Raw genomic sequence first — 22,270 nt, 5'->3', positions numbered from 1 at the left:
TCATGTGTTAAAATCACTTGGCCCGGAGCATTCTATCTTTTCCAAAGCACGATGCTTGTTGATTAGTCCAATTATATATCTCCCTTTCCAACCCGCAAACTTATCTCCATTTCACAGATGGAGAAACCAAGGCAAAGTCAATTTAAGTCATATGACAACCGGGCACCACAAGCAGGGTTGTATCTGGTAAAAGAAGTAGGTTTGTATGATATCCCCCTTAAACACTCCTTAAAAATTAAATTTATACGAAGACCTAATAGTTCTTGTGAAAGTGTCATGGGGTAGGTACTCACATAAATTGTTGTGGAATTGTGGAAGTATAAATCAATACAATTTTTCCGAAAGGCCACTTGTCAATATCTATTGAGAGCAATAAAAGAAATGCATTGACAGTGTAATTAGATTCTAGGAATTCACACCGAGGTAAGAATCAGGGGGGTGTTGAAAGATTCATGCATAAAGACAGGATGAATACTACTGTTCAGTGAGCACGTAATGCAATGTCAGGCATATAGTGAGTGTCCCAAATCATTTCATTTAGTCTGCATCCCTCCCAGGGGAAAGAAGCATTGTTCTGCCCATTTTTCAGAGTTGACCCCTGAAACTTTCAGTGTTAAGGACGAAGATGGAAACCAGGACAGGAGACTGAACAGGTAGAGCTCCCAAGGTGGGTGGACAGTGTGGAGTCTGGGAAGCCAGGCAAAGAAAATATTTCAAGGAGGAGGGCATGGTCAACCAGGTTAAATGCTATTGAGAAGCTGAATACACTATGGATTGAAACTTGAATTTGTCAACGTAGAGGTCATTGTTGGCCTTATCACTGTTTCATAAGGAGTGATGATTACAAAACTTCACTGGAGTGCCTTAGGGAAGGAAGACAAACTGAAAAACTGGAGAGAACAAATACAAGTAACTCTTTATCTGAGTTTTGTTATAAAGGAGATCAGTGGGTGGGAGGTAATAATAGGTCAAGGAAGAGATTTTGTCTGTTAAGAAAAAAGACATTGCAACATGTTACTTGATAGGATGCTGTTGCAAGGGAAAATGGGTATTTTTAGCAGGAGAGGTTAGTTTCAACAGTGATGTCGCTGAGTAGGTGAGAGGAGACGGGCATTGCCTAGGGGTTGACCTTATATTGGGTCCTGGACTGTTAACCTATTACAACAGAAGGAAAGACAGCGCATATGCATCACATGGTTGGTAAATTTTATGAGGAGAAAAGGAGGCATATCTCTTCTGATTGTTTCTGTTTCTTCATGAGATAAGAAATTAGATTGTCAGCTGCGTGTCTGAAGAGGAAAGCGGTTTTGGAGATTTGAGGACAGATGTTAAAAGGGATTTGGGAGAGTGAGAATATAGATTGACAACTGAAGATGTTGTCAGAGAGGATGGCCAGGAAGTATTTAGGGTCTACTTGATCAGTAGACAAAGGTGATATATATGGGTGGAGTGGTAGAACTTAATGGCAAACTTCTCGAAGGAGGTAGCTTCTTCTCTGTAGGGGAAAAAAAAGAGGGAAGATGGTCTAGATGTGTCTATGAAACCCTAGAAGTCCAATACTGTGAGAGGGCAGAAAAACAAAAACAAAAACAAAACAGCCCCTGCTTGAAAGTGATGCAGGAGAAATAATGTCCTTAGAGATCAGTCCAGTTTGAATTAAAGCAAGAAGTTTAGGAGACCATTCAGGAAAGAGGAGGAGGGCGTAGAAGCTTTTAGTGATGATGGCTACCTTCCGGAATTGACTGGAAATGTTTAACGTCAACTGTGAAAAGTGTCCAGAAGTGAGGCTTGGACATCTTGGGATGCCTGAGGGTAGCAAGGATACAGGGATGAAGCTGAGGGTTCTTCATAGAATGATTTGTATTTACTGGGGCTGATTCCTGGTCTATTGACTTTAGTGAGTTGGGCAGTATATAGGGGGAAATAGAGTGGTAACACTAGGAATTGTGTAGAGCACTCTGACCTCCTCTTTATTATAATTTCTTGTCAGTATCTAGATGAAGAAAGGATGGAACATTGATAAAGAAATATATATGGGATAATAGCAATGATTCTTTTAATTTACTAGTAAATACAATAGTAGAAATCAAAATCGAATAATTAGATGAATCATGTAAAGTGCAAATAACAGTAGTTTCTTTTAGATGTGATATTGTGCTGGTATCGTGTGCATGAATCTTTTCTTATTTAATATATTTTTTTCCTACAATGAGCACGGACATATTTAGAATCAATAAAATCAGTTCTTAAGTATTTGTGTGTGTATCACCGTGCAACCATTTACTACTGTTTCTGTCTTTCCAATTATGGAGTCATATACTAGCCTGTGAAAAAACAATGTAACAAAAATAAAGAAGAATGAAAGAGTATGGAATAATAGAAGCATGAGAACAGCAAGAAAAAATATTGAAGGTATTCCATTGTATGGGTATACCACAATTTATCTATTCATCTGCTAATGGACTTTTGAATTATTTCCATTTTGGGGATTCAAATCTCTATGGAGACAAATGCTTTTATTTCTTTGGATAAATACCTAAGAGTGGAATGTTTGGGTCATATGGTGGGAGTATGTTTAACTTTTTTTTTCACTGTATGAAGTTTATTGTCAAATTGGTTTCCATACAACACCCAGTGCTCATCCCAAAAGGTGCTCTCCTCAATACCCATCACCCACCCTCTCCTCCCTCCCACCCCCCACCCCCATCAACCCTCAGTTTGTTCTCAGTTTTTAAGAGTCTCTTATGCTTTGGCTCTCTTCCACTCGAACCTCTTTTTGTTTAACTTTTTAATGAACTCCCAAACTCTTCTAAGGCTATTGTAACAATCTGCATCCCAAACAGCAGTATATAAATGTTCTGTTCACCCACCTTCTCACCAATACTCAGTAGTTTTATTCCTTTTAACTTTAGGCATTCTATAGGATGTGTAGTGATATCTTATTATGGTTTAAATTTACAGTTTCCTAATGACTAATGACATTGAGTGTATCTTCATGTGCTTATTTTCCATCTGTATCTCTTTGTTGATACAGTGTCCACATCTTTTGAACATTCTTGAATTGTTTCTCTTATCTTTGAGTTGTGTTTTTTGTATATTCTGGATACAGTCCTTTGTTGGATGTGGTTTGCAAAATCTTCCCCCAATCTGTGCCTTGCCTTTTCATTTTCCTAACAGTTTTAAACTTTTTTTTTAAAAAACAGTTTAAAACAGTTTTAAAGTTTCCTAAACTTTTTAAAGAAAGTTTCTTGTTTTTGTTATTATTTTTTCCTTTTTGCAAAATACAGCTTATTAATTTTTTTTCTTTGAGATTTTATGTTTCTTGTGTTCTAGGAAATCCTTACCAAACCTAAGGTCACTAAGATGTTATCCTGTGTCTTTTTCTAGAAGTTTTATTGTTTTATCTCTTACATTTCTACCTATGATTGATTTTTTTAATGTTTATTTATTTTTGAGAGAGAGAGAGAGAGAGAGAGAGCGAGCCAAGAAGGGGCAGAGAGAGAGAAGGAGACACAGAATCCGAAGCAGGCTCTGGACTCCAGCTGTCAGCACACAGCCTGACACGGAGCTTGAACCCACAAACCGTGAGGTCATGACCTGAGTCAAAGTCTGGCGCTTAACCTACTGAGCCACCCACGTGCCCCATACCTATGATTGATTTTTTAATTAATTTGTGTATGTGGTACTAGGTGAGAATTAAGGTTCTTCTCTCTATATTTCTCTCTCTCTTTTGCACCTTATAATCAAATTGTTCCAGTGCCATTTGTTGAAAAGATGATAATCTGTTTCATTTAATTTCATTGACATCTTTGTTAAAAGTAAGTTGACCATATCTGTGTCAATCTATTTCTAGACTATCTTTTCTGTTCCACTGATTCATTTGTCAATTTTTATGTCATTACTACAGTGTCTTAATTACAGTAGTTTTGCAGTAAGTTTTATAATAATGTAGTAAAGTTCTCCAACTTATTCGTCTTTTTTCAAAATTAGTTTTGGCTATCCTAGGCCTGTAAATTTTAGAATGATCTTTTCAATTTCTACAAAACAAAATTACTGTTGGGATTTTCCTTGGGTTATGTTATGTCTATAGATCATTTTAAGGAGAAGTGACATCTTAAAAATATTGACTCTTCTGATCGCTAATTATGGTATATCTCTCCATTTATTTAGATCTTCTTTAATTTTTCTCAGTGGTGTTTACTGTTTTCAGTGTACGGGTATTGTACATCTTTCAGCAGAGTATTAGATTTGTTTCTAAATATTTCATATTTCTTTCTGCTACTGTAAATAGCATTATTTTAAAAGATTCACAGTCACGTATGAGATCTGGTGATTGCACTCTCCTCCTTTTGCATGGCTCCTTCCCTGGCCTCAGGTAGTTTCCACACACACCTCTGCTGATCACTCTTCAGAATCCTATAGCTCCCCAGAGCTCTCTCTTGATATAGCTCTCTCTTTCAAGTAATCTTTTCTGTGATGTACAATAGCCCTGGCCTCTACTTTGAACCCCTTCTCCTCAAATGAGTGAGGTCTTTGGACTTCCCCTGGATTTTCCCTCCCTTAACCTACAACCTGCAGTTTCTATCCAGGCACTGAGTGAGGGCAATTTTAATGCTCACCTTTATCCTTTGCTCTCAAGGATCACTGTCCTATGATGCCTGATGTCCAACGCCAAAGAGCCACATATGTTGTCTTTTTGTTGTTGTTTCAGCTGAATGGGTAAAAGGACTCCCTCCATCTTGGTCTGAAGCAGAATTCCTCATTACTCATTTTTAATACCCCATTTGAGCATCTCTCTCCCTTCTGTAAAAAAAAAATTCTTTAGTAATCACTGTGGTAAGCAAATAATGTCCCCCAGTGATCACCATGTGCCGATGGATATGATATTCTGATATTCTTCAGAACCTGTGAATATGTTATTTTACACAGGAAAGGGAGTAGATATGATTAAGGTGAAGACTCTCGAAAGGGGGAGGTTGTCCTGGATAATTCAGGTAGGTACGATCAAATCACAAATCCTTAGAAGTGAAGGACTTTCCTAGCTTCAAAGTCTGAAGAGCAGGTGGAATGAAAAGGACTTGATTTGCTGTTGCTGGCCCTGGTCTTCAAGATGGAAAAAGGGGGCCACAGGCCAATGAATGCAGGTGGCCCCTAGAATCCAGAAAAGGCAAGGAGATCAGTACTTCTCTGGAGACTCCAGAAAAAGAACACAGCCCTGTGTATGACTTAGCCCAATAAAACCCACATTGGACTTCTGACCTACAGAATTGTAAGATAATATGTTTGTGTTGTTCTAAGGTTCCAAGCTGATAGTAATTTGCAACAATAGCAATAAGAAAAAATATATCTGCCAAAAAAATTTCAACTTTACAATGGATAAACTATAGAAATAGATAATAAACTATATTTTTCTATATAATCGGTTGGTTATACTGCCCCCATTTCAGTATCCACTTGTTAAAATACTCTCTGAAGTTTTTTCCAACCGAGATCCCAAAAACTGGTTCCACAGCTGACATTTTGTAGATGGTGTTCTAGTTTTATTAGTTTCTGAGCCATTTTTCATTTATTTGCTAGTCACTATTCATCCTACCCTCTTTGTAACTTCAGTACCTGAGATATTATTCTGTCCCTTTCACTTTATCACCATAATAATAGTTTTTACTTAGCAAGGTAGTTTGTGTCAAAAAGACAGAGACTGATTTAGGATCAGAATCTCCAGAATATAGTACTAGTTTTATTATTGTATCACCTTGGGCACTTCGTCTCCATAAAATAGAATTCAGGTTGGTCTGTCTTTGAGGCAACAGCATTTATTCTTGCTCAGCAGTCCTACAGTGGGTGGAAGCGGGGAAAGAATTCAACATTCTGTTGTTGGATTGTTTCCCTTTTTTCATTTTGAGAATGAAGAATTAATAGAGGATAAGAGAATTTTACTTTGAGGCTAAGAATTACAGTGTAAGTCAGCATACAAAGAAAGAATATATGTGAAGAATACGTTTTTAATGGAGATAAATTTTACAGACATTGAAATGCCAGATTTAAGTGAACTATTATTTTACTGAAGTATAATTAACATATGGTGTTATATAATTAGTTTCAGGTGTGCTGTATAGTGATTCAACAATTCTACACATTAGTCAGTGCTCATCACAGTAAGTGTATCTTAATCCCCATCACCTATTTCACACAACCCCCACCCCCACCCCCTTTCTGGCAACCACAAGTTTGTTCTCTGTATTTGAGAATCTAGGGTGTTTTTTTTTTTTTTTTAATTTTTCTGTTTCTCTCTTTTTCATTTGTTCATTTGTTTTTTAAATTCCATGTATGAGTTAAATCACATGGTATTTCTGTCTGAGGTTTTTTTTTTTTTTTTTTTTTTTTCATTTTAGAGAGAGAGTGTGTGCATGAGCAAGGGAAGGATAGAAGGGGGCGACAGAGAGAGAATCTTAAGCAGGCTCCACACTCAGTGTGGAGCCCAGCTTGGGGCTTGACCCCAGACTCTGGGATCATGACCTGAGCCAAAATCCAGACACTCAACTGAGCCACCCAGGCACCAATTTCTTCTTGATTCAGTTTTGTGAGGTTATACGTTTCTAGAAATGTCTCCATTTCTTCTAGGTTGTCGAATTTGTTCGCATGTCATAATTTACAATATTCTCTTACAATCATTTGTATTTCTGTGATATTGGTTGTTATTTTTCATCTTTCCTTTCTGATTTTCCTTTCTCTCTTTCTTGATGAGTCTGTCTAAAGGTTTATCAGTTTCGTTTATCTTCTCAAAGAACCAGTTCCTCATTAAATTGATTTGTTCTATTGGTTTTTTAGTCTCTATTTCATTATTTCTTTATTACTTCCTTCCTTCTACTGGCTTTGGGCTTTGTTTACTCTTCTTTTTCTAGCTCCTTTAGGTGTAATATTAGGTTGTTTATTTGAGACTTTTCTTGATTCTTGAAGTAGGCCTGCATTGCTGTAGTCTTCATCTTATAAAAGCTTTTGCTGCATCCCAGAGATTTTGGACCATCGTGTTTTCATTTTCATTTGTCTCCATGTATTATTTCATTTCATCTTTGATATTTTGGTTGGCCCATTCATTCTTTAGTAGCATGTTATTTAGCCTGTGTGCATTTGTGTCCTTTCCAGTTTTTTTCCTTATGATTCATCTATGTTCATACCATTGTGGTCAAAAAAGTATGGGTGCCCTGGTGTGTGTGACTATCCTTCCATCTCCTTGGAACAGGTGCCACGTTGGCGGGCTAACTCCACTACCACTCCTACTACTGCTCCACTATCAGTGGGGCAGGTTGGATGGGGTAGATTCACAGAAAAACCTGTGGCACAGTGCCTGGTGCTAGAAAGATAGTGTTCTCTCTGGTGTCCACAAGTGTCCTGCTATCTAAGCTTGGAGGTAGGCAGGAAAAGTGGCACCTGACACTTTTGTTCTTGAAGTCTCCTAAGTATCCCTGCTTCTCTAACACAAATTCCAAGATTAGTAAATAAGCCTCCTTCATATATACCTTAGGTGATTTTCAAACTGCTGCTTCTATGCTGTTATCTCTGTGAGTTTATTTGTTATGCTGGCTCTTGAAAGGCAGGGACTCAGTTTCTCATCACCCTCTGGCTCTCTTGGAGCTAAGACCACTGATTTCTAGAGTCCTGGAGTTAACCCACACCAATTGTGAAAATTCATGAAGGTAAGTCCTACTGTTTTTCACAGCCAAATATTGTTGGGACTTGTCTCCCCAGTGTGGTTCCCCCATACTTGGGGTGTCTGCTATGGGGTGTGGTCTGCTCACTTCTCTGTGCTTGTGGTGTCCCTCCAGTTTGTGGTTAGTCTCTCCCAGGGGTCTGGGTCCCTACTGTGTCTCTATTTCTCCTACCCTTTTGTCTATGGCCTCCTCTCTACATTTACCTGGAAACATCTATTTTGCTAGTCTTCAGGTCATTTTCAGAGTGTTTTGCCCTGATGTGGCTGTTATCCTGGTGTGTCCATGAGACGAGGTGACTCAGGATCTTTTTATTCTGCCATCCTCTCAATAATCTATGTGTACAATTTTTTTTTAAAGTTTTGTTAACTCTGTACACCTCTGTAACAACCACCTGAATCAAGGTGTAGAACTGCTCATGCCTGATGAAACTTCCTTTGTTCTCCTTGTAGTTTGGTCCCCACCTCCCTTGGGCAAACACTGATCTGACTTTCATCCCAGTAGTTTAGTTATGAAAGTAAACAGTGTGCATTCTTTTGTGTATGTCTTCTTTCACTCACATATTTTTTTAGATTCATCAATGTTCATAATGTTACATGTATAAATAGTTAATTATTTTCTTTTATTCTTATCCAATCAGCTTTATTAAGGAGCAATTTACACACTGTGGGAAAATAAAGATTCCCTGGATTTCTCAGTGCCTCTGTAAAAAAAAAAAAAAAATACAAGACTCCTGGCCTATGGCAATGCATATGATGGAAAGATAGGGAATCTTTGCTTTTACTTTCCCTAAAAGCACTGTGCTTTTCCTCTACAATGAGAAGAGTATATAGCTATTTGTCTCATTAACTGCTCTATCTAAAAGGACAATATATCTTTTCTTACCTCTCTGAGAGGTCCAAAAGACGACAGCTCAAATGAGGCTCAAAAAACTCTCCAGGTACCAGGAATACTGGAGTGCAGTCTCCTCAGGTATTTACATGACAGAAAAGACAAAGCTCAGATCTTGGAGACTCGTTGAGGCCAAAAATAATCTAAGACATAAGGGTCTCTCTGGCTCCTGGAGAGATTTTACTGACATTCCAAAGGTTAAGGTTAAGGTCAGTACCAAGGAGAAAATGTTTCACTCCCTCTTTTTGGAGGAGAAAGGGAGGTAGCTTCTGCGTTTGTGTATATAAATGAAGAGAAGCCACTGTCCTGTCTCTCATCTGTAAGGTGTGTTAAAAAACAAAATTCAGGTGAGCAAACTTTAAAAGTCTTATTGCTTTTACTCAGCAATTCATGAGTAGAGTAGCCTTACATCTAGCAGCCAGAAGGGGTTCCTAAGAGCTATACAAAATGGAAGGTTTTTATAGGCTGGAAAGGGGGTAGGAAAAGGCAGTGTTGTTTTAGGCAAGGTCACCTTCCTTTGTGGGTAGAACAAGGGTTTATCATGCAGATTAACTCACTAGTGCCGACCAGATAGTTCCAGATTGACTGGTTGAAGGTCACATTCCTGGTAGATACTGAAATTGTAGTTGCCTTGGCATTAAGTCTTGGTTTGCTGATTGAGGCTCAGCACAAGTGACTCCATTTTGGGCATGTTGTCTGTCTGTCTGTCTCTCTCTCTCTCTCTCTCCCCCTCCCCTAAATAAGTATGACCTGTCAATTGCATAGAAAGTAAGGTAATTTGAAGATAAGGAATTCAAGTAATTTAAGGACAACCTAATCACTTGTTTAGAAGAAACTAACAATTTTACTATGTGGAGAGTTTTTCTGTACCACTCCCAAATATTTCAACAACAACCTTTGGAAATATCAAGTTAAAAATATACTCAGCGCGCCCAATCCTGACCGGATTGCAGTAAAATTTCAGGAGACACATACAAGCCGAGATGTCGTCAATTGATAAGAGACTTGAGCTAATTCCATACTTCCACTGGTAATTAGAACCTAGACAATAATCCAAAATATGTGTAACCAGTTACTCTGAGTGAAATGGCCATAAGGACAAAATATATATCACTTCCTCCTATGTCTTCTATATGCTAGAGAAGTTGATACTTCCCCTACCTGGAGTTTAGCCGTGTGCACATGTTTCTAATAAACTATGAGGGTACAATACAAAAGGAGAATAGAAAGAGAATAGAAAGAATACGGAGAGAAAACTCATGGTTCTTGAGATAACCATCTTCAATTAAGAATGTCCTTCTCAAGGCTGGATGGCAGGTGCAGTGATATTCCAAATTCAGGGTGATGCTGTTCGTGACCCCAATATCCCTAGAAAACCTCTGTGATCCATGAGAGAAAGATATAGAAATAAGATAAATATGTCATTAGAAGCACCCCCAAAAAAAATCCTAAAAAAAAAAACCCAACTAAACCTTTAAGCATCTCACAGTTCTTGGAAATATTCAAGTGAAGGAAAAACAGAACAAAACACCCAACTGCTAGTTCAGCCAATAGGTGAGGAATTAAAGAACTCAGACTTATTTCTGGGAGTATTACTTAAAAGGTGTTATAGGTCTCAAAATGTTTATTGTGACATTATCCATAATTGATAGCAATATTCTGTAATAATTCAGCAAAATATGGTACATCAAATCCTTGTGTCCTCATGACATCTTGTGTATTCTTCTAGTCTAGCATTCTTTTTAACCATGCGGTTGTTTCTTACCTTCTCCCTCGCCAGACTGAGCCCTCTGAGAACAAAACTATTATGATAGGAAAAGATAGGATAAAATAGATGGAGAGGACAGATGAGGACCTGAGGTCCCTGGGTGGGGAAAAGCGCATATTTTGAAACAATGCTGGGAGCTTCTGGCCACAGCAAACCCCCTTAGGCATAAGGTTCCTCTTAAAAATGTAACAGATACCACTTACCTTACCCCTCAGTTTTCCCTCAGGAATTTGACAAAAGACCTAACTAAAAACAAGTAGTAGAATATAAAATATATGGCCCACAAGGAATGATAAGCCCAGAGACTACCCCTCCTACAATGGAAACGAGCCAATCAGGAATGGACAACCCAGCACCTAGAGCTATCAAGCCAATAAGGGTGGGCATCTGAGAAGGAACAAGGGGGAAGGGAACAGGGAGGGCTGACCAGAACCTTATAAAACAAGGACTTTTGCCTACAGTCGAGGTATTCACTTTCGAATGTCTCCTCTCGAAAGAGAGCTTTCCTGCTATTCTTCCTTTCTGATTTTCTACTCTAATAAACTTTTATCTGCTGCTCATTTTGTGTCCACTTCTTCATTCTTCGACGTGGTGAGACAACAAAACCTGGGTATTGAGGTAAAAAATCCTGCAACACTCGCAAATACCCATCATTAAAATCGCTGCCTTGGATATTCCACCCCACCTCCCCCCCGCCAACCCCCACCCAATGACTTTTCTCCTCTCTCACTGTGTAATCCTGACTTGTCAAAACCACAACCCTGACTAAAGCTAACTTTGAACCAACTCCGTACCTTCATTCATGTTGCTAAAAATGGCTGGAGAAAATAGCGCCAAAACACTGACAGGTGTCACTTTTCATGACCACAAAGAGCCAAAGGGCCTTTCTTCCTCCCAGCAATCACACAGTGTTTCTTGGGCCCATTCGTTGGTCCAGACCACTATTTTGTACTTTCACTTCTTTATTCAAACCTTCCCTACCTTCTCCAACATCCCCACTCTTTGCTGATCACTTTGCTTCCTGCTTTTCTAGTTATTGAGAAAACTGAAGCAAGTAGAGGAAATTTCCCATACTCTCCCACTCACATATACTCACCTTCTAGTCTGTCCCTCACACTCTCTGCCTTCTGCCTCTCCTGTGCCCTCAATTCTTTCTCACTCCTTTGACCCAGGATATCCCTCCAGCAAATCCTTCTCTCTGTCCTACGTCCTCATTTTTTTTCTCTCTACTCCATCATTCTCATCAGCAGACAAATGTGTTTTCTTTTTTGCTTGCAATTTAAAAAATGAAACAAAGTGGGGCTCCTGGTTAAGTGTCCCACTCTTGACTTCAGCTCAGGTCATGATCCCAGGGTTGTGGGGTCAAGCCCTGCATCAGGCTCGGTGAGAGTGTAGAGCCTGCTCTCCCTCTCTCTCTCTCTCTCTCTCTCTCTCTCTCTCTCTCTCTCCCTCTCTCCTTCTCTCATGCATGCTGTCTCTCTCTCAAAAAAAAAAAAAGGAAAAAAGAAAGAAAGAAAAGAAAAAAATGTTTCTAATTTAAAACAAAACAAAACAAAGCAACTCCTCTTGACCCCATTTCCTCTCCCATTTCAACCCCACCTTTTTGTTCAGTATCTTCCAGATAAATTGAGTGAATCTTTGCTTCTCTGGTACATCCATGGTGCTTGGCACGTTAGATTCCTTCAATAAGTATTTTGGAAGATGCTATTGTGTAGTTATATAAAATGACAGCTATAAGTACCATGTAGTTGTTTAAGAAATTGTGTGTAATATTCTGCTGAATGAAAAAAATCAGCAAATATATGTGCACCATTTATATAGAAGTTTATTTTGAGAGAGCGAGAGCACAAGTGGGAGAGGGCAGAGAGAGAGGGTGAGAGAGAATCCTAAGCAGTCTCTGTACTGTCAGTGCAAAGCCCAATGTGGGGGCACAGACCCATGAACCATGAGATCATGACCTGAGCTGAAATCAAGTCGGATGCTTAACCGACTGAGCCACCAGGTACCCCAAAAGTGTGAACGTGTTTTGACAAAGAACAGAAGCTGTTACACAAAAATGACACAGTTTTGTCAGAAAGATTAATATTGATTGCTTGCTATTATATGGAAAGTCCCTCTTTTTTTTTTTTTCAATTTTTTTAACGTTTATTGTTGAAAGAGAAAGAGAGCATTTGTGGGGGAGGAGCAGAGAGAGAGGGAGACACAGAATCCGAAGAAGGCTCCAGGCTCCGGGCTGTCAGCACAGAGCCTGCCCGACAAGGGGCTTGAACCCACAAACCACGAGATCATGACCCCAGACAAAGTCAGATGCTTAACCGACTGAGCCACCCAGGCGCCCCAGAAAGTCCCTCATTGATTTTTACATTTACAAATTTAAGTAAAAGACAAAAGAGACTCCATAATGGCCAGTCTTGGGCACTTGGTGAAACCACGTGCAGGGGGAGTCAAGCTACCTGAGTCTGGGCCAAGTAGCCACAACTCACAGCTTCATGCCTGACCCATGGCTGGCTAGCACTTAGCCCTCAATCTATTTTTCAAGACTTATTTATTGAGTTCCTGTTGAATGCCAAGAACTATGTTAGGTGTTGAGGGGACTGTGATAAACTTAAGTATCCATGACATTTGAGAGATAAATGGAAGAGTTCCGAAGTAGGCTGGGAAGGGGGGGGGGGGCGGAAGGTGTGGGAGAGGGTGTATGGCTTCTTTAAGGAAGGGACCTTGAGCTGCAAGCTAAAGGATGAAATGAACTCAACTAAATGACATGGTGAGAGTGAGACATTCGCAAGGTAGAGAGAGATGTGCGTGCACAATGTCTGTGATTGAAGGGAGTAGGATGCTTTTAAGGAAATGCAAGAAATCAGGGGAATGGAAGTACACAGAGTGAGAGGAGTTGTGGCGTAAGATATCACTAGAGTGGAAGTGTGGTCAGACACGTAGGGTTTGTAGTCTGTTCTGTGTATCTTGACCTTCATTCTTACCGCACTGTGAAGCCATTAGGCATTTATGCAGAGGCGTTATATAACCAGATTTGCTTTGTTTAAGCTTTGTTTGCTTTGACTATAGACAGGAACTCTGCTCTCCCAAATTGCCCACGTCATGCCACACGTATAGAATGGTGATATTTCCTCCATGCCCTGGTGAAAGCAAGAGGGGACTTGGGGGTATTTAGGTGAGAGATGATAAAAAATAATCCCCTGGTCTTTATGTAATATAATTAAAATAATTAAAATACAAAGAACTAGGATGTAAAATGAGATACAATATATTAGATATATTGTATACAGATACAATATACATATATATATATACACACACACACATATATATGTATATATATATATAAAGTTGAATTTGTGGAAAAAATCCTCCATAAAGCTGAAGCTTTAATTTGTGAAACGCGCTTGCCTGGATGCATTACTAAAATCGTCATCTTGCATTTTACTCAGACACTATATGATTCCGTGTCAGACAGAGGTAAACACAAGTCTATTTGACTCAGTGATTTGGGTCATACCTTAAGTTGTACCTATAGAAGCTTCCATGTGGTCTATTCTGTAGGCCCCACAGGCTAGACTTTTGCTTGTATACCTTATCTCCCTGGGCGCCTGTAACTCATACAGGTCATTGCCTGGGGAGCTCTGCATTAGAGAATGGATTGCAGAAGAGTCTAAGGGGTTGTGCAGCTGGACAAATTCCTGGGCCATTTTATAGCACAGCCAAAGAAGAATAGCAACTTGGATGGCAAACATATCGATGCGAACGTGTATGGATTTGACAGGGATTTTGGAGGTGAAATTGATGAAGTTGATGATGGTTTAGCTGTGGAGGATGAGGAACAAGATATCAAGGATGACTTCTAGATGTCTGGTTTGCCCCGCGGATGGGGGTGGCCTTATTATAGGTAGAGGAGCATCGAGAGGGTGGGTTATGAAACTAGTCTTACACTTGTTACATGTGAGTCATCCACGTGAATATGTGGTATAGACAAATCATTACTATCTGCTAGGGACTCTGTTAAGTACATTATGGTTTAACCCATATTTTTTATCATAACATCGATTCGTTTGTTAAATCTATTTTCCAAACGAGGCAATTGAGATCTGGAGTGACCAAGTAACTTTCCATTGTCACAATCAAGAAGTGTTGGAGCCTGGGGCGCCCGGGGGGCTCAGTCGGTTGAGCATCCGGCTTCGGCTCAGGCTATGATCTCACGGTTCGTGGGTTCGAGCCCCGCGTCGGGCTCTGTGCTGACAGCTCGGAGCCTGGAGCCTGCTTCAGATTCTGTGTCCCCCTCTCTCTCCGCCCCACCCCTGCTTGTGCTCTGTCTCTCTCTGTCTTTCAAAAATGAATAAACATTAAAAAAATCAGAAAAGAAAAAAAAGATTTGTTGGAGCTTGACATGGGGCCCAGGCAGTCTGTTTCAAAAGCTCACTATTCCACGCAGCTCATCTATGACTTACCTCGGTCGGGTCTTCATCTTAATTTCAGCCCACCTTCTGTCCACACCAAAATATATCTTGACTTTTTTCCTCTATGGACTTACCCTCTAGGACTCTCCACAGATGACTTTTCTGGGTGTCCCCTTAGACCACTCAGATTTTTTTCTTTACTCTGACCTCCATGAACCCCCCTAGGTCTGTCTGGTCTTCTGGTCTCCTATTCAAACTACATTCTCAGGTTGTCTTGCGTTAGACTCCTCAGCAACTACCAGTGTGCTCTCTTTAAGGGACGCTCAGTGCCAACTATCTCAGCCGCCCACAAATACTGACTCCAGCTGGGGACACCTGCGCTTACAGCTGACCAGGACCTCGAGTCATAGAAGACCCTGCGGGCTGGCCTACCCAAACCAACAGCTCTGTGATGGCGAGATCCAAAGCTGAGGCCTTTATGGACTCACAGAATGTCTCCCTTAGAGACTTTTGGCTCACAGAGAAGTCTTTTATTCCACATCTAGTTCTGGAATGTGAAAGGCATTTTGTTTCATTTAACAACAAAACTTCCTTTGTTCTCCTCTCATTTCTCTGGACCAATCTGGCGCATTGGACGCTGTTCCATAGATAACTCCTCTAAAATTTTCCCTTTCCTAGCTGCATGGTATAAATCTTTCCTGGATCTCACTTTTTTGTTTTATTCTTGTTTGGTTTTTCTTTTAGGATCATGAAATGGTATTTCTCTTCTCCCCTTGCTTTTCCTTTGTGACCCTTGGTTCCCAGTATTAGATTCTCATCTCTCCCCACTTGTCTCTTGTGTTCTTTCTCCCAGGGGTTTATTTGTTCTCCCAAGTTCCAATTATAACTTTGTGGAGGAAAATTAGGAACTTCAGTCCTGTACCTTTTGTTACAAATTTCCCTCCAGGCTTTGATACATATGTCCGATTTCTTTGCAAGTTAATTCCAATGGAGAAATTATTTCTCACATCAGGTATGTCCTATATCAGAGCCCCTCTCATGTGTTCTTCCTTGCAGAAGTACGAACCACTTCCAGAACAACGCGATGCCCGCTTGCCATTTGCCCAGGGAGCGCCATTCCTTCCCTTTGGCTGCTATCCCTGGTTGACCAGCCGTATGCCTGGAATTTCAGGCTCCCTTGACCATATCAGATCTGAGATGAAACCCTGCACTGCAGGTTATGGCTTCTGGCATCCCAAGTGCCTACCAAAAGGCCAAGTGATGAAGGAGTTAATGCTTCTTGGGGTGAATTTTGACAAATGAGAAACAAGAGTCTGAGGGAAGCCAAGGAGATTGATTTCCCATCTTCCTATAATCTACAGACTAATCAAAATATGATTTTTCCTCCTAGCCTGTATGAAATAGTTCTGTAGCTGAGAAAAACACCCGGTAAGCCACCTTTGTGTCTCTCCCAGGCTCACTGGGAGAGGATGGCCAGTCCAGGAATGGATCATTGCATGGCTCACTTCCTTCCCCACCTCACTTGAGTGTATTTTTACCTTCATTGCTCAGGGTGTACACTTAAAAATAATGCATCAGCACGCTAATCATTGCCTCAGGCTCTGCTTTTAAAGAAACCAGGTTAAGAGAGCTCTTCACATTCAATGAGTGTGTGTGTGTGTGTGTGTGTGTGTGTGTGTTTTAAAGAAAAGGGACATATTTTTCATCAATCAGTTTAGCTCCTGTGTCTATCAAAAATAACATGATTATTGTAGCCCTCAAGATGAAAATCCTGTGGTCATTTAGCACTGCTCATTTTTTTCTTTTATTATGAAAGACTCTAAGAAGGCCTGTTGGTTCCCCCATCACAGGAGGTGTTTCTTGTCCATTGCAGACCAGTGACACTTTCCGGTCCAGTCATACCTCATTTACTGCACAGACTCTTGCTTTCTCCACTGGGATCTCTGACTCCAGTCTCTCCTTCCAGTAATCCAGTCCATCTTACACACTTTACCTGTATACAGTACTGACCTTCCTTAAATGTCGTTTCCATTCTCCAAAAACCACACACATGTGCGCACACACACACACACACACAGGCAATATAGTATTCAAAGACCTATTACAAAAACCTAAAACTCTTTCTGGATTTATAGTACTTTAAGTTATCCAATATTGCCATCCATCCCTCTCTGGTGTAGTCCCAAGCCAATTTGTTTTTAGCCTCCGTACCTTTGATCACATTATTTCTTTGGCCTAAAGCACGGTTTCCTCTTAAATAATTCTTCCCTAACTTTCAAACCCCAGGTTAACACAATCTCCTTCATGAGGTTTATGATAAAAACTCTAGAACACACTTCCCTTGATTTCTTTTAACATTAATCATCTGTAAAATTTAATTGCTTAATTGCATACTGCTTTATGCTGATCATAAATTGTGTGATATTTTAGTCCTGTTTTCTGAACTAGGTGACATTTTTTGACCATAGAAAATGTGTCATTCTTTTTATGTGGTCTTAATTATATAGGATACAAAATAGATGCTCAAAACATTTCTGTAGTGATTGTGTCCTTGAAAATGAGTAGTCCATGAACGGTAACTAGAAGTGCCTTGGTTAGTTGAGGGCTAGGTAACCCTACAATCGGTAATAAGGACAATTCAAGTTAATGAACGAAGTGATACCAGATGCCCATCTTACATGCTTGTGAATGCCACTCTAAAGGGGATTCAGTGATTGAAGACTAAGCATGTAGAGCTCACTGCTGCAATTGAAAAACACTACTCTTCCTTCAGTCTGAGTGATCCTGCCCCTGCTAGGCAAGTTAGCAAGATTGGATAGTTGCCTATTTGGACAGGCGGTATGGAATTAAGGGAGCAAATCACATCTCAGCTTTATATCTCCAGTGCCATTTTAGACCTAGATCAAACTTTTCTTGGCTAAAGTACTAGAAGGCACCAAGCAAGGAGCAGGAGAGTAGCCAGACAAAAGGTGAGTGTGGCTGACGTGCACATCGAGATGAGATGAGTGATCGGACATATACCCAGGCCGTGAAAGGTACAAGTTTAGGTTGAAGCGTTTAGATTTCATCCCACAGTTAATGGTGAACCACCAAAGCTTACTAGATGGAAATCTGACCACGCCTATGTTTCAGAAAGACAATTTTTATAGCAGTTTGGTAGATGGAAGCAACGGAGGTGGGGAAGCTGATTGGTAGGTCTATATTTATGTCTGGTTTTCAAACTGTGTTTGGGGGAAAACTGTGAGTCCCTTTGAGATGAGCCACCTCAGAGGATAATGAGGGTGAGTGGGTAGGAATCTGGGTCTCTCATATAATGCGAACCTGTTTATATCTGTTGCAACTAGGTTTCTAAGTAAAATTTTGTTCAAAGAAAGTATTCTGTAGCTTAAAAAACTGGACAACTCTCAGCTTACTTAACAGGCTGCATGGGAATTAGTAGGGAGATTTTAGAAATATCTTGAGGTAGTTTCAGTTGACTTGCTTATCATTAAGCTCTGTGAGGTTAAAAAAAAAAATGAAGAGTTAAAGATTATTGGATGACTACAAAGAAAAGATTGCATTAATCAAGGTAGAGATTATTCCAGATGGAAGAGGTTTACAGACAGGGACATTCTCATCGATTCACCCATTGTGTAGTGGGTGCTCTGGGCAAGGATTTGCCAGAGAGGTAATTAGAGATTGGGGTCTGGAGCCCAGCAGTAAGGTCAAAAATATGTTTGGAAGTCATAAATGTTAGGTAAGCACTGATGCCAAGGAGTGCATGATCTCATCCAGTAAGGAAGTAGAGACCAGAACTGAGATGACAGACTGAAGACCAGATGGCATCCAGGCCCCAAGTATGACCAACCTGCCTACATGGATACTTTAGCCTTTCCAGTATTTTCTAGCTGGTTTTAAAATTTATTGTCAAATTTTAAAATTTGTTATTTCTGATTTCCCTGGACAAATTAGAGGGTCAGAGAACAGGGGACTACCCTTTCCTCATGGCTGCCATAGGCCAGGGATGCTATGGAGGGGCACCCCCTGCAGAGGGGCACAGGTACTCTGGTTGAGTGCCTTTCATCCCCCCAGCGCTCTCCCATCTATCTGCAGTCCTTTCAGTTCCTCCAGGCATTTGGTTCTTCAACCCCTGAGGGAGAACGCTGACAATGGAACCCAAGGACGATGGTATTTATTATGAAGCCGAGCCATCAAATGCATTTCTTACTGTCCTTTTATTTTCTTATTGCTTTTGTTTATTCATTTATTTGTCTGTTTGTTCTTGGTTTTTTGTTTGTTTTTATTTTTTTTAATTTTTTTAACGTTTTATCTATTTTTGAGACAGAGAGAGACAGAGCATGAACAGGGGAGGGTCAGAGAGAGGGAGACACAGAATCCGAAACAGGCTCCAGGCTCTGAGCTGTCAGCACAGAGCCCGACGCGGGGCTCGAACTCACGGACCACGAGATCATGACCTGAGCCAAAGTCGGCGGCTCAACCGACCGAGCCACCCAGGTGCCCCTGTTTGTTTTTAAAGGTACGAGCCCAGGAGGCAAACAGAAGTTATGTCATTAGGGTTAGGGGAGAGAAGAGGGGTCCTGCCCTCCACTGAACTGAAATGATACTGTTTCTGAATCCAAGTACCATCATATAAAATATAACATCGCATAATGTCTTACCATGGAATCATATACTGTTAACATCCGGGAAGCACATGATACGTTCACTGATAACATAACCCGATCTAATATGTTAAAGTGTATATTAGATTAGGAGTTGGTAAGGATAACAATGTCAAGGCTAAGGGCCTAGACGTCCAAAGTCAGACAGTCTGCATTCAAACTGTCACTGTGCTGATTACCACCTATGTGACTTGGCACACATTATTCTGTCTTTCTGTACCTGGGTCTCCTCACTTGTAAAAGGCAGTCGTGAAGATTAAGATTAGGGCATCCCTGGTGTGTAATTAGTGATCAATAGAGGATAATTGGTGCTGCTCCTTTTCCCAAAGTGTTTCATCCCTTAGCATGCACAGACCTACTAAATGTACTGAGTCTTTTTAAATCCGTAACTAAACTAGCAGGAACTAATGAGAAATTAGTAGCTCGCGTTTAAGTATGATGGGTAGTTACTACAACCATAAATCTTAAATCTCTCCTAGAAATAACTGAGCACCTTGAGGGTTAAATACCTGATGTCCTGAACAGATGGACATTGATATGTTTCTATTTCTAAGATGAAGGGCATTTATTTCTGTTCAAGAGCTGTTAATGCATGTTCTAAAGTATCCGTTATTCTGTAAATTTATAATTTTGTGTGATTAATTCAGGATGAAACAACAAATTGGAATTTAGATTACCAGCTCCATCAAGATTTATTGTCAGAAAATTATGTGGAATTTATAGGAAAAGGAATATTTGTAGAAAGGGTTTCTCCTCTGTGAGGAATGCTAAGTGATTCAATTACACACTCCTGTAAATTTTTATTCAGAAGCTGGATTAGCTGTCTAGCTTCATTTAAAAATCAGTCTCAAAATCTCAGAGTTTAATTTTGGGGTCCAAACCTCATGCATATTTATCTTTCGGAAATTGATGGAGATGTTAGACATTCGCAGTGAGATAAATAATTAAGTTAAAAAGAGACTTGGGATTAAAATTTTAAAGACCTTGCTCCAAAGTGTCTGTCCAGAGAGTTCTTGAATTTCTGAGAGACTGAGTTTTGTTGGAGCCAAATGAAGAGAATTTGGGAGGATTTTTTTGGACCAAGTCTGCTCTTGAGATAGATGGATCTTTTAAAGGAAGTCTTGAGGAGGGCACATTAAGTCATGTTCCCTGCTTTTTAATATTTGATAGCAAATGTTTTGTTCCGAGGAATCCTTAAGTTACCATCAGAATCATAGGATTTTAGAACTGGAGGAGCCCACAAAGATAATCTAGAGCAGGCCTTCGTTGTGGCATGACATGTCAGTTAATGTAAGGATAACTTACATATCATCAGTCATAGTCTAGCTTTTCAAAGAAAAGCAAAGTGCAGTGATGAGTTAGAAACTGTTAGAAAGAGAAACTTTGCATTAACCAGTTACGTACAAATTGGCTACTCATCCAAAGATTGGCCCAAAATCTGGCGGACAGCTTGGTATGGAAGCTTGGTGTTTTGGTGGAAAGCATTTAAATAGTCAGATAGCTTTTATAATCACTACATGACCTTACTGGAATGAATAGAACTGGGATGGGACGCACACATATGGGTGCATATTATGTTCATGTCTAGTTTCCCCTCCTTAGGCAAAGGTATCCAATACGAATACAAATGAGCAGAGAAGATTACTGTATCAGGAATATGGGGAAATTATGACTAGGGAAGTACGAGGAGGAGTAAAAACAGAGACTAGAAATAAGAGAAAGAATAGGCAGAGATTACCTCCATCTGGCAAGGGGGAGCTTGAAACACAAGGATGCTGTGCGATTTGTCAGCTAGTAAGTGGCAGAGTCAGACATCTAAGCCAGTTTTCCAGATCTTAGCCTGTCTGCTGAGCTATGCCTTGCTTCTCAAATGTAAATGTGTTGGCATGTCTCTTGAGGACCTTGTTAAAAGGCGGATTCTGATTCCACGGTTGTGAAGTCGGGTCAGGTTCTCATTCAAGACAACCCCGCTGGCAATAGGGACATTGCTGGTGTGGGACCCGCACTCTTGGTAGCAAAGGGCTACATTCTACATACTAGGTATGGACAGACACAAAAAGCAAAACAACTTGTTGTCTAGGGAATAATCTCCTTTAGATGCTCATCTGCAGCTCTCAAGAAAATGCAAAGCCCCCACTGGGGCAACTGGACAGGTTTAATCCAGTGCCTTAAACTTGCTGTTGTTTTTGTTTTGTTTTTCATTCACTTGTGGCCCAACAAAAGCCAAAAGGAACCAGTCCTGATTTTTGCTTTTTCCCTACGAAGGCCTACTATTAGGAAAAGTCAGAAATTATTTTGCACAGGTGAAGGAACACTTTTAACACTTTTCTTGGAGTATTTTGGGGTTCCTGGGTGGCTCAGTCAGTTAAGTTTCCTACTCTTGATTTCCGCTCGGGTCATGATCTCATAGTCTGTTGAGTTCAAGCCCCATGGAGGTCTATTGTGTTGACAGCATAGAACCTGCTTGGGATTCTCTGCCTCCCTCTCTCTCTGCCTATCTGTCTCTCTCTCTCAAAAATACACCACCACCACCACCACCACCAACAACAACAACAACAACAAAGAGAACACTTTTCTAGGAGTATTTGAATTTTGCCAATACTTAAAGCACCTTAGTTGTGGAACATAGTTTTTCAGTCACTGGGTGAAGAATATCCATTTTGGGGTACTAAGGGATGCTCTCTACTCACTAGTAACCTTGAATTTTTGTGCCTTCAGTTTATATGAATAACAGTTTATATGAGTAACCAAGGAATTTTTGTGCCTTCAGTTTATATGAATTTCTAAACCACAAAATTCTCTCCAGTTTTCTTTTTTATCCCCCCTCATCAGGAA

This window comes from Lynx canadensis, chromosome D3, assembly GCF_007474595.2.
Source record: "Lynx canadensis isolate LIC74 chromosome D3, mLynCan4.pri.v2, whole genome shotgun sequence".
NCBI lineage: Eukaryota > Metazoa > Chordata > Mammalia > Carnivora > Felidae > Lynx > Lynx canadensis.
This window is presented reverse-complemented; position numbering follows the sequence as displayed.